This window comes from Molothrus aeneus, chromosome 3 (assembly GCF_037042795.1).
Source record: "Molothrus aeneus isolate 106 chromosome 3, BPBGC_Maene_1.0, whole genome shotgun sequence".
Taxonomy (NCBI): Eukaryota; Metazoa; Chordata; class Aves; order Passeriformes; family Icteridae; genus Molothrus; species Molothrus aeneus.
The window spans coordinates 105606218-105620804 of NC_089648.1; positions in this window are offsets into that span (position 1 = coordinate 105606218).

The following is a 14587-nucleotide window of genomic DNA, read 5'->3' on the forward strand; positions in this document are numbered from 1 at the left end:
CAAAAAAATCTAGGTTCTTCCAGAGTAACAAGAATCCTTGGCTGAGATACATATCCTACTGCTGACTCAAAAGTATGGCTAAATTCCAAAAAAATAATCTGTTTAACCCTACAAGCTTGTACAGATGAGTTTGGATCCAGGTGGCCATGGCACCTGCTCGAACTGCTACTCAGGAAGAATTTTCTCAAACCTTGATATACCTACAGCATTTTTACCATGGCCCACAGCAACAGATACATCTGAGAAATTTGAATCACATGAACATTTCTTTCCAGCCTCTTCCCCACAAATCAGCACAAAGTTAGTAATTACTAAAAATCATAACCTTTCATCTTATAATTACTGTGTTCAGTTTACTTCTAGGAAGTCCTGTGTGTAGCATAGAGTAAATTAAATCATAAGCAAACTAAGATACAAATGACAAATGTTGGATTTATGCAGTTCATAACTTTAAGCTTTAAAGTTTTGGTATGATTTACTGAGAAAGTTTTATGAGTCATAGCTCTAATGTCATTGACTATGCAATATTTAATTACAAACAGAATATTTCTGCTAAAATTTATCATTCATATAGCACAGAACTTAAGGTGTTTTTAAGAGAAGAAATTACTGAAATTAGCATTTAGATGTTTTATAAAAGTAAATTATTTATGTTAATTCAGTGTTCTGATTTTTTTCCCCCATTTGGGACAGAATTATTTTAATTTTTGTTAAAAGGCCATCAAATTTTGGAAAATATAATTTTTTGTGATGGCGAACAACAAAAACCTATTATACGTCTTCCAAGTATTAATTAGAAAGTGATTTGTGTGTCTCTGTGTATTTAAAGCAGTAAAAATGTGATCATGATAGAGGGTTGTCTGTTGATGTGGAGCACACTGATGCTGATTTATCAGTAGTACATGTGCTGCTGTAAGTACCTGATCCTGAAGGACATGGCATTTCTTAAAGAAACTAAGTTAGGATGAGATCCCATAGTGGGATTGCACAAAACTTGAATGTGCCTCTACAAGTAAGAAGAGACAATTATTTTCTATGATGAGTTAAAAGGCAATGACTTTTTGATACAAGCTTAGGTTTAGAAAACCCCATGACTTAGAATTTGGTTGGGGCTCTAATGCTAGCAGCTAATGGCAGTTAAGGTAACACCAAACTCAAAATGGGAATCTCTGATATCAAGATTTATCACTTAAGTGGCAATAACAATTTTACCAAACTGGATAAAACACTATTATTCCAGATTTTCCATGTTAAATTGTTGAACAGAGTTGAAATTTTATTCCTAACTTCTGTTTTGTCAAAAGTACTCTCTGGTTCGTGAAAAAGTAAAAAGGCTCCTAAACAATGAATTTATTCATTTAATCCATCCAGTAGTCAGACACGGATGACATCTGGACAGTTAGTGTAGTTCAGTTCAGATGGTTGACCTGATTGCAACTACCTCATCCAAACAATTCCCTTTTATTTGTGGCTCATAATTAGGAAAGATTGAATCTTACCTTAGAGTTAGGTTTATTAAGAAATCTATCTGTTCATGGTGACTTTGAAGAATATTTTTGTTCCAGGGAAAAAATTGAAATATTTCATTAGAATTTAGTACAAGATACATCTACAAAACTATAGCTTCATTCAATTTTGTTCTCAATTGTAATGTGTTAGGGGGAAAATGAACCTGATCTAAGAATGCAACTCATACTAGAGTACTAAAATTTCCAGATCCCCAAATACTGAGTTTTAACTGCTCTTCAAAATTCTAGAGCTGTTTTTCCTTTTTTTGGTAATTTCTTAAGTTATATTTATCCAATACTGATAGACTTGACAGAAAAAAAAATCATTTTCTATCCACAGACCCTTTGCAGTACAAGTCACATAACAATGTTTTCAGTGTCCTACTACTGGTCTCAAAAGCTCAAGAGGCTGTTTCTAGAGGTGACATAAAGATTTGTCATTTTCTATTTCTTTTCTTTTATCCATCCCTGCTGAAACTTCCAATTAGTTCCATCTCCAATGTCATTTGAGTTCAACAAGAACTTGAGGAAACCAATGTATTTTCTTACAAATTCTTTTCACACTATCAAATAATTAACTGGGAAAGGAATAAAAATAAGAAACTATTATTAGTTTGGTTAACCTTTGACATAGTCTGATCTTCTGGACTCTCACTTTAATTGTACAAAATTACATTAGAGAAAGATAAAGTTCCTATGTTTTATTGTTTCAAATAAAGTAATTTTTGAATTTTGCTTTCATTGTATTTTCATCATGGTACTTTTTCTTTGAAGTTCAGTCAGAAATAATACAGCCAGATTTAGTTCAAACTTAAAATCACACCCTGAGATTTGTGTGCACATCCACACCAGCAGGTAGCAATGATCAGTAAGGATACATATGGGGAGAAATGACTATATATTGTTCATACACATTAGTGAAGGATTGACCCTGTGCAGCCACTAATCATACAACTGTGAATAGTTTGGGTTGGAAGGGCCCTTAAACATCATCTTTTTCCAACCCCATGCCGTGGGCAAGGACACCTTCCACCAGATTATAGCAAACTAGATTAAGTTGCCAAGGGCCCCATTGACGGGGCAACTAAAGGTTCTCTGGGCAACTTCTTCCAGTACCTCACTACCCTCACAGAAAAGATTTTTTTTCCTAATATCTAAATTTACCGTATAAGCACCACTAAGCTACTCATTCACTTCAATCTTCCAAGAAAATGTCCTGGGAAAAATAAAGGTAGTCAAACAATGGAAGGAAAAGAACAAAGGGAAAAAACAGAAAAAACAAAAGTGACATGCTTATAGTCACTCATATTTCATGAGCAGACTGCTGTCCAGATAATATTCAAGCACCGGCTACTTGGAGAACAGGCCTTCTTCATGTTTGTTGTCCAGCATGGTGTTGCATATTTTGGAACACATTCTTGATGAGCTGGGGTCAGCTGTTCTGCCTGTGATACCTACTGCCAGCCTACTTGCTGGGGGAGACAGAGTGAAACACAGGAAAAGCCTGGATGATGTGCAAGCAATGTTCCACAATAGCTAAAATATCCATGTGTTACCAACACTATTTTGGTTTCAAATAAAAATATAACCCTGCAAATCCTGCTTTGAAGGAAATTGGCTTAGTTCCAGCAGAAGCAAGTGGAATATTTCCTAATTTTTTTTTCCCAAAATTCACTTATTTATTTTAGTTCATAAATTTTTAGTCAAGCTCTGTAATTCCTTTCAGTCAGTCTGTGAATTAGGGCAATGAGGTCCACCCACACACACAATCTCACACAGAAATTGTTTGTTGCTAATACTACTCTCTCTCTCTTGAGCCAGTCACTTTTGCAAAAATTATATAGAAGGATAGTAGAAGAAAATGTTCTAACAAATACAAGACTCCTCTATAGTAGAGGTGGCCTTTGAGTCATGGAAAAATGCATGTATTGTATGGCTTTTGAGCAAGGAGCTATGTGTGTTGTACATGGCCTTTGAGTCATGGGGAAATATGTGTGTTGTACTTGAAGTAGTGTACTTGAATATCTGTACAACTTAACAAGTAAAAGAAAAGGGGGAAATATAGTTACATGGCCTTTGAGTCATGGGGAAATGTGTGTATTGTATTTGAAGTATTGTATGTAAAACCTGGCTCTGTAAGAAGTATTGTATGTAAAACCTGGTTCTCTAAGTAAAAGAAAAGGGGGAAATATAGTAGAGGTGGCTTTTGAGTCATGGAAAAAATGCATTTAACAATTGGTGATCCCAACATGATAGTCAGCAGAAGATGAGACAGCCAAGAGCTGTGGCAGCCAAGAGCTGCGGTGATAGTTGGTAGAAGATAAGACAGCCAAGAGCTGCGAAAGAACATAGCCTTTGGGTCAAGGAGCTGTGAAAGAGTATGGCCTTTGAACAAGGAGCTATGTGTGTTGTACATGGCCTTTGAGTCATGGGGAAATGTGTGTGTATTGTACTTGAAGTATTGTATGTAAAACCTGGTTCTGTAAGTAAGAGAAAAGGGGGAAATATAGTTGAGGAAATGTATTGTACTTGAATATCTGTATAGAGGCTTTGCCCCGGGAAGTCCTGGTTGTCCTTGATGGGCTGCAGCTGTGATGTCCTTAATTGGGCTGCAGCTGTGACCAATGAAGATAACTGGGATAAAAGGGGGTGGGTTAGCCAGTCAGGGAGAGTCTTGGAGGAGCCCTGAACTAAGAAAGAGAAACATGCAGAAGAAGGAGTCTGTGCTGTGAAGATCTGCAGCCATGAGAACACGCTGAGGAGCAATGGGACTTTAGAGATCTGATAACAAGAGTATGGGACTCTAGAAATAGAACAACAACACTCCTCTGGGTGAGTTTTCCTGTATATAACAGCAACATCATGTGTAAGTTAAGGATGACTAAACTACATGCAAATTCATATTTACATGTGTGTATATTTAGACATGTATATAATATATATATCTATATGATGTATTAGTGTGCCTGGGTAAATATATATGCACACATTTGTATTAAAATCACAGAACTGCAGAATTTGAGAATGGATGAAGTCAGAAAGACTATCTAGCTCATCCAATGTTGTTTCTCAAAGCAAGATCAAGTAGATTGCTTAGAAATGTATCCAGTGATGTTTAGCATATCTCCAAGGATGGAGACTCTACCACCTCTGTGCAACCTGTGTCAGTGTTCCAACATTCTCACAAAAAATCCCCCAAAACACTCTTTCTTTATGCTTAGGAGAAATTCCAGTTATTTAAATTTGTACCCATTCTAGCTTGTCTTTCCATTAGATGCCTGTGAGAAAAGTCTGGTTCTGCCTTCTTTACTCCCTCCAATCAGATATTTATACACATTGATCAGATCCCCACAGCGCCTTCTCAAGGCTAAACAATCCCATCTCTGTCAGCCCCTCTTCATGTTACAAAGTCTTCAATGCCCAGTTAAGCAATAATTAAACCATTAAACCATGTCTTTTCCATATGTTTGCATCATGATCTGTATACACTAAAGTACTAAGGCCTCAGTCCCATAGATAGGTGAAACAGCCGGACCTCATCCTTGCTGCCCTCTGGCCTGAGTTTGGGGTTTTACCCAGAAGGATGGGGAAAGTGTTCCATGGATATGGAGGTGTGGCACAACCGGAGCCCAGGACCAAGAGGCAGATCTCTCTGATCCTGCAGTTTAACAGGACCCTACCAAATCATTCAGGTTTAACACATGCTGTATAGAATAGCATCGTTGTCTAGCAGTGTTTCACTGTAGTTTGGGCAAGTCCTTCCAGATTCTTTCCTAGTCCTTTAATTCAAATAATGTGTCCTTTCCTCAGCTTGTCAAGCTCTTAAAAAACTTTGCACTGTCCGACAGTTTTCATTTCTCCTAAACAAGATGGTATTCTGCTCCCAGTTTTCACTTATGCTTTGTTGCTGTGTTGCAAGGAAGAACTGATTGTGGCAAATGTTTTACAAGTAAGATTTTAAGCAGCAGTTAGGTTTTGTTTTGTTTTTAATTTCTGTTAGTAAAAAGAGATAAATTACATTGTTTAACAGGAGTGTCAAATATGAACACTTTCCAGCTACTCCACTCTTGGGTATACTTGTGCTTTTAAACATCAAAGCAAACTTTTAATTACAGGAAAGGAAATGAAAACCCATGGCATTTTGATTTATAGCAACTGCATGGTATTTCTTAAGTCTAAGAAAGTTATTACCCTAGGGGTTTTGAACATTTCGCTGTCAGTTCTTATTTTCTAAGAAAAATAATAATAAATATTGGCACTAACTAGATTTAAAAACCACTTTATTTTCTCTCATTTCTCTCAGCTGGGATAAGTAGAGCTTTGGTCTAAATAAGAAGCTGTGTCTCAGCTCAGTTCAAGATCTTATTATTGTTATAAAGTAAGATTTACATCCTCTGGTGCCTGGGGAAAAGAATGTGAGGGAGTGGAGATGATCTGCCTGTGACAGACCAACTCCACTCGCGGCTCCATCAGCCTGCTGCCATCACTGCACACAGGGGCAAAACACACTACAGCTGCAGTTTTGTCAGGGGAGGTGTGCTGCTCTTAGGTCTCTTTTCAGCCTTTCAGCTGACAGTGATAGTGTGTTTTAGAAAGAGAGGTGTTATTTGTCTGGCTCTCCTTTCCCCCAGATGCTGTTACCCAAGGAATAGCTGCCCTTCTGGGTAAATGCCAGAACAATTTAAGCTACTACTGCCACCTTAATATGGGTTTATAAAACAATTTGGTTAGAACCATCTCAAATAATAAAACATTTCTATGAAGAATCAATACCTGTTCCTCTGGGCTCACTCTCTTTCTGTGAGTTTTAATTTCCCCTGCGTGGGTAAGTACATATATTTCTACAGCTGCTGGAGCTGTTCTGGCCTACAGGACTCAAGCAGCTTTTCCAAGTGTTGACTGTGTCTGGATTAAGTGTGTACTTAAATGCTGACCATAACGTGTACAACTTTGCCTGGAGTTCAGACTTGTCCTCTTCTGGTTCACTGATGTTTTTCTCACAGCTGCTGGCAATTTTTACTTCTTCTTGATGGGAAAAAACCAATATCCTACAACTACAAAAATGTGTTTGTGAAAATGCAGATTCATGTATTTTAAATATTTTGATTGATGTAAAGGTTAATAGAAGGATAGTAGGAAAACCAAAATGATGTCTTTATTTCCCTGCTCTCACACAAATATTTTCTGCTCCATTAATCAAATAATTTAGCTTTTGTGTCACTCACTTCACTCTTCATGATGCAGAGAAAACTGCATAGCCATATCATCCTAAAGACAAACTCTTTGTTGTGAGAACCTACATATCACGTTATTATAGTAATTATGAAGATAAAACTCAATTATTAAAGTAATCAGGCTATAATATAAGGCAGAGAAAATACAGTGCTAAGTAAGGTTTGTGTTTTATAATTTATTTCAGTCAAAAGACTGCATTCTTGTAAACTGAAGTTATACCTAAGCACATTACCAAGACATTTTACAAAAAGCACGGGTTAAGGGTTAAGGGTTTTGCCTCTCAGAAGAAAGAAACCAAAAATAAATTTACCATTTTATCAGTAGGGAGGACTCTACTGAAGTATGGGAAGGACTAATATGAGATAATTCAAAATCATTACCTGCTTACACTTTCTTTATCTTCTCATCTGTTTGGATTCTGGAGTACAGCCACTCTAGGAGATATCTGAAAAAATAAGTGCAGACGACATATTTTTGGCATCTCTTTATTCATGCCTTTGCATTTTTATTTTTTTAAAATATGCTATTTTCAGGAACAAATTTACTTTTGTTTTACGCTCGAGACAAGGGCGTTTTATTGGGGTTTGAATCACCTCAAGACATAACTGTGAATCCGAGTTGCCTGCAGAATAGTCCCTTGCGAAACCACTCTGAAACTAAGGTGTGTGGAGCACTAGTACTAGAGTAACTCCAAAAAAGGGATCTATCATGGAGCCGGGAGTAGACACTAAATATCAGAACTAAACACTGGTTTAGTTCAAAAATCAATCTAGACCCATATGTTGTCTCCTATAGTAAATAAAGTGAACAATTAGTAAAATATGAGAACAGGACACATGCACATAATACCTCCAGGATGAAAGAACAAGGATTCTTGAAACATCTGCTTAGCCAGAATATGTAAACAAATATATTTGTGTAGATAAATATAAAATATAATTAATTAATATACAAATAAATAGGTTTACATGCAGGTATTTTTAAAAAACTTTCATATATTTCCCTAAAAAAATTTAAAAATCTGGCTTTTCTGTTAAAAGAAACCCTGTGCATCTACACTGCTGAGAGGGTGTGTTTTATCTCAGAATTTTGGCTTCTCTCATTAATTTCTGTAAGCCAGAGGGAATTTGGCTGGAGTTGATTAGCGAGGCACATCTGGAAAAGTTTCAGCTAAATAGAGCAATGCCCAGGAATTTTATCATTTTTCAAGACTGCGCAGACACTTTGTAAATTTAAGTGACTTTTAATCACAGTTCCAGAATGGTTCCTTTTCTTTTTAAATTTTGTACTAATCTTCTCCAGGGGAAACTTACATCTGTTTAGGTGGTCTGTTAAATACAGATAAGTTGTGGAAAAGAATCTGAAGTCCTGCTTGGCCCACCTGGCACAGCATTCCCGCCTCTCTCTGAAGTGTGTCTTTCAAATTAATTGAATCTGCTTGTTTAATAATATCTCTGAATAATCTAACTCCCTTGGTACTACACATCTCACACATTTTCTGCCTTCCAGAGCACAAAGAAACTGTTTCTAACTCATCAATTCAAAGTGAAGGAGGTGGGGGTGGAGGGAGGGGAATTCCCTTACCTGAGGAAATGGCTGATAATGCTTTGTGGCTTCAATTATTTGGTTTATGGATTAAGGGAGCATGTTGCTGGTGGTGATTTGTTTGTTTGTTTGTTTGTTTTTCATTCAGCACAGAAATAAAAAATTCTCCCTGATAAAATATACTTAATTTCTTTTTCTGCTAGCACACACTGATATTTTGGAACAGAATAGGCAAGGAAATTGTCATTTATAATTATAAATTTTAATGAGAGCTTGAATTTATTAGATTTTTTCTTGTGCGATATACTGCATTTTGTAATTTACAGAAACACTCTGATTTTGATACTTTGACAGAGTGTTTAGGAAAATGATGATAAATATCTTGTTTCTCAAGCTTCAGTTAAACTATCCAGGCTATATATTTGGTACATTTGAATCTTCAAATAAAAAATGTCATGACTTGTTTTCTAATATCACTTCACCAAACTTAACTCACTAATCTTGAACCATATAATAAAATATTATTTCTCACAATTGAATTTGTATATCCACATATTCTTATCATTCAATCATTCTCTTTGTGTCTCAAAGCACTTTCTGATTATTTTCATACACTTGTTCATTTGAAAAATTTTATACTCTAGCATGCTATCATCTTTTAGACCAAGTAAATACAGTATTTTACTTGTTCAATATACTATAAAGATTTGGATAAATTATTACACACACACCCATCCAAGAGTGTTGACTGAATAAATCATCATGAATCTTTCCTATTATTCAATTTACATGAATAATTACTAGGCAGCATACTGCTCACAAATAGTTTTTTCTGAGTATTCACTACACTACTCAAAATCCCAAACCTGTGCTGGTTTATTGATGAGTAGGTTATATGCAGAATGTAGAATATCACATTTTCCTTCCTTGAACACTGAAATTTTAAACTTCAACACAAAATATTGAAAGAAGTAGTACAATATTCATTTACAGAATGGGACAAGGTTTTATGGGGAATGTCCTATTAAGCAGACATGTAATTTGGGGACTGAAAGAACAGATTTAGTGGATAAAAAGAGCTATGTAAGTGTAATATGTTTGATAAAACAGCTAGACTATGACATGTACGTGATGTCACAGTGAAATGACAAACACATCTGAAAGATCATGGCAGTTAGGAGAGGTACCTGAGGACTGGAAGAAAGTAAATATCACCCCAGTCTTCAAAAGGTATCAACTCAATCCCTGGAAAGGCAACTTATCCTGAAATCATCTCTAGTGGAAGACAAGGACATCAGGAAGTCAACATTGCTTCACCAAAGGGAAATCATGCTTTACCAACCTGGTTGCCTTCCACGGTGGGACAACTGCCTAGAGACAGATGAGGGGGCAGCAGTACATATTGTCCATCTGGACTCCAGCAAAGTTTTTGACACTCTCTCTCGTGCTATCTTCCCAGGCAGGCTCGGGAGACACAGGCTGGATGAGAGGATGATGAGGTGAATTGAGAACTGTTGTGCTCAGTGTCCCTGGGTCTAGATGGAGGATTGTAACTATTGGTGACCCCCAAGGGTTGCTCCTGCCCCAGAATTGTTTTTCTTACTCTTCAATGACTTGGATGAGGGACAGATTCCTCCTTGACAAGTTTAATGACAACAAAAATGGTGGAGTGCTGATCCCCGGAGAGATGTGCACACCTTCAAAATAGGATCTAAACAGGCTAGAGGACTGGACAGAGAAGAACCTTTTGAAATTCAAGAAAGGCAGGGTCCTGCACCTGGGAGGAATAACCCCATGACCCCTTAGATACTAGACACTGGACATCTGCATGGCCATCAGGAAGGCTGCTTTTCAGAAGATGACCTGGGTGTCCTGGTAGACAGAAAGTGGAGCATGAGCCCCAAATCTGCCCTTGTGGCAAAATAAGCGTCCCAGTTGGCTTCAGAAGTGTTGCCAGCAGGACCAGTAAGGTAATCTTTCTCCTCCATTCAGCAGAGGCCATACCTTGAGTACTTTGTCCACTTTGGAGCTCATCAGTATGAGAGGGGCATGGACAGACTAGGGAGAGTCCAGAAAAGAGCTACTAAGTTGACAATGGATCTTGAGCAAGACATTGCATATTCTGACAGCAGACCTGTGCTTCTGCTAAAGATATGTCTCAAAAATGAAGAACAGAGCACCTCTTTTATGAGAAAAGGCTGAGGTTACTGGGAGTGCTCAGCCTGGAGAAGTGAAGGCTTGAGGGCGTATGATCAATGTATATCAGTATCTGAAGGGAAGGTGCAGAGAAAATGAGAAAAAATATTCAATAATCCAGTTATTTATAGAAATATAGACTACTTAACGAACATTTTTGTACAAACTATGTTTTAATATAGCCAGCTGCATATCTGAGGAAGAAAACAATGGAACATACTGATTCTGAAAATATCTAGGAACTGCTAAAGAAAACACTCGATAGCATCCATTATGGCTGTGATAGAAAATAGCTGGGTTTTGATAAAAAATCTTACCATGAGCGAGAATAGAAAATAATTTTATTTGTGCTTTTAGCATGTGGAAGCTTGTTTTCTTTAACTTGGAGAGGTAATTGTGTGTGTACACTTAAATATAGCTATTGACAAATTGAAACACAAATATACAAACAAAGAAAATCAGGACTAAAAAATATAAAAGACTAAATGCAGTTGAGAAGCTTCAAGACATCTATTTCTATGACTTAACAAAGAAAGTACTAAGACCTGGTGTACATAGATTACAGTAGCTAAAAATATTAAAGAAACTAAAATTTAAAAGAAAGGAAAACTTGATGGTGAGTAGTATAGAGTATTCTTACATTCTTTTTTCCATTTCAAACACATTTCTTTGTAGAAGCCCTGCACTCTGAACTTTCATGTGATATGAAGTTCCTGAATGCCATTTCCACTGTAGGCAACATGGATTGCTGCACATACAAATCATCCTTGGGCGAGAAAAGAATTTAAGTTTTTGCTCTGGCTGTGAGGAAAAAAAACCTGAATCATGAGAGCCCATACAGTTGGACTATTGTCCAAGCAGGAACTGCAGTCCTTCATGCTTTCATTATGCTACTGTTTTTAGAGATTTTGAAATATATTGATTTCATTTTATAATGGCATTGAAATGAATGTCAAAGTTTCTAGATTATTTTTTAATTGCATTCATATTGTTCTTTCTAACTCACCTTGAGAAGTATTTATTGAAATAATTATCAGAAGAAATAGAATAGTTTTATTTATTTATTTATTATTTATTTTCTAATGTAAAACATGTTAAAACTGTCTGAATCTTTGGTCTGGGAAGAATTTTTCCAGGCAGAAATCTTTGCTTTTCATATCAAGACAAACTAATGAAATACTTAAATCTGGAAATTAGATACAGGAGTCTTGTTTAATGATGTGATAATATTTTCTGTATATTTAATCTATCATTATTTGGGGAAAAAAATGCCCTTCTAATGGAAAGTCCTCCTAGAGCAGTGATATATATGGGGATGAATGAATTGTTTTCCTATTTTGGAATGTTCTGTTTAGGAGAGTTTTGTAAGAGCAGCCACTCCAGCTCCAGCTCTGATGCAGAACCCGCGAGAGGGGAGATGCAATCCCATAGCACAGTCTCCGACTGTTTCCTTATATCCTATAACCTAATGACTCATCCAAAGTCCATGACAACATTCCTTTGCTTTTCTTCAGGGATCACAGCCAAGATACACAGTGAGAATATTCTACAATCCTATAAAGTTCTTTGACAAAATATGTTGTCAGTCTCTCCTAGGGACTCTGCTCCACATTTACTAAATATTTAATAGACCTTGTAGTAAGGTTTGGAAGATAGGTACAGATCTGGACAACTGAACTACAGACCTAAGTTTTCCTTGATGCTTTAAAGAAAACCTAAATATTTAATGTGAAGAAGAACGGTATAAACAGCAAAGACTTAGGTTTGCCTTAAAATCTGTGCTGGAGATGTACTTAGGCTATGACAGAAAAATTGAAATCTTCTCCCTCTTCTCTATTGTAAGATAAAAAAAACCTGATTAATTCCATAAAGATGGATTCTAAGTCTTGCTTGAGGTTTCTGACTTCTGCCATACTATATGTATGAAATATTTCCATGACCCGTTGTGGCTTCTAAATTCACTCTTTCATTGCCTTTACTTTTATTAAATAGCCATTGGAAAAATTCAGAAACTCATAAACATATTTAAATAATTATATTTTAATATCCACAAGTGCTTTCCACTCCTTACACATACAAAGACAATTGCTAGAAGAAAATTTTGACTGAGTCTGAGTTCATCCTTGGTCCAGTCCACAATCCAAATACTGGCATGATTTGAACATGAAAACCTGTCACAAATTTCGAACAATCTGAAAAGGACTGGTATTTCCTTTTCATCTTAATAAATACTTGAAATAAAATTATTTTAATGTTTTCTAACTTTCTCCCATATATCTTCTTGCATTTTCATTTTAATCACAAATGCTTACCAATTTACTTTATATATCAGTGCTGTAAGTTGATCAGAAAAACTTAGCATGCAACTGGACTTGCTAAATGTAATTCATCTTTATTATAGGGCTGTCAACATATATTTATGTTCATGTGAGTATCCTCTGTTTGTGTACACTATATTTATCACAGGGAGACAAATAGCCTCACTCTGTGTGTGATGCTAATTACTAGGTTGCCAGCATAGCAGCACTAAATTATATTTTACCAAGGCAGATCCAAAGAATTTGGAAGCTTTCCATTCACAGTCCATGAAAAAGACTCATCTGCACTAAAAACTCGAGAAGCAGCTCTTTCCCATAACAATGTCATACAAATTTTACCATCACCCCAGAATTTTTTTATCCTGCAGTAGCTGAACACCTTCTGGTTTTGTAGTTAACTGGAAAATGGCCCATGCCCTGTGAAACCTTAGGCAGTGGGTGCTAAAGAATCAGCACCATATGAGTAGTGTACCTACAGCGATGGACTATAAACAGCCTGGTGCTTGTAGCATCTCTCATGCTGTTTTATCTGTTACATGTTAAATCTGTTAAGTCTATATTTAAGCTTAAAATCATCTAATATCTGTAATCAGTGAGGCTCCTAGAGGGAGATCTAGCAATTCATTTTAGCAGCCTTTGGTGTAACAGCAGTGCTGCTGGATGTCTTTTGATAGTTTACTGCACTAAAATGTCAGGCAACTTAGCAATATATATATATTTTTAACAAGGAGACCGCAGTTTGCTTTTGTATTTCAAACCCTCCAAATTTTTAATCGTGAGCCCCCTGCTGGTAAATGAGTTAAACTGGTTATAGTGAGTACTTGAATAATAGCAAGAATTTCTTAATTAGAAAGTCATGCTATTGATCTTTTTATGAACTGTTTTCATTTGAAATGTCTAGATGTTACCATTCCCTTGAACATGCTTCACAAAAATAGAGACACGCTTAATTAATTCTAATGCAAGGACAAACTCAGTCATTTGTTTTAAAATGTGAAACAAACTCCAAATTGAATTTTCAGCTTTGTTTTTTATTTATTTTAATGATGCAGAACAAGAGCTGAGCATTAAAATACACAGAAAATGTACAAACCCCAACTTCATGAAAATGGAGTTTCTGCATATTATCATTCAAGTAAATTAATCCACAGAGGGAAGTTATTTCTCTCCAAATATAAGAATTAAATCCAGTGTCTTCTGTGGCTTTTATCTTGTATGGCAGCTAAAGGAAAAAAAAATAATAAAAATGTGTTTTAAAGTAAATATATTTACCCTTCCCTTTTCTTTCTTTCTTCTTTAACAATAAAGCTGAATATGTGAAAGTCGTAGTGTGACTCCTTTCTCATATTTTTTTATTCTTCTCTTGTGGAATAATGTCTGATATGAGATAAATTAAAAGTATAAATTCACATTTTAAGTATCTAGTTGCATAGGGCACGAATTTCTAATATCCATAATCCTTGCACAAACGTGAATCTTTCAGCTTTAATTTTGAGACAACTAAAGGAGAAAAGGTAGAAAAAGGCAGTAGGAAAAATCAATTATATGGACTTTCTAAATATAGATTTCAGAAGGACAGTGTCTCAGAATAACAAGCAATGAATGACTGCCAGGTCATTTCTTGATATATTGTGTATATAATGCATCACTCACTAAATGTAGTGGACTGCAGTGACTCCTGAAGAGACTCTTGAGGGATATCTTCATTCCATGTAGACACCTGGAGCATAGACACCTGTGGCTGAGCTGTTTTTATGAGCTTTTTTTAATACACTTTTACAATAA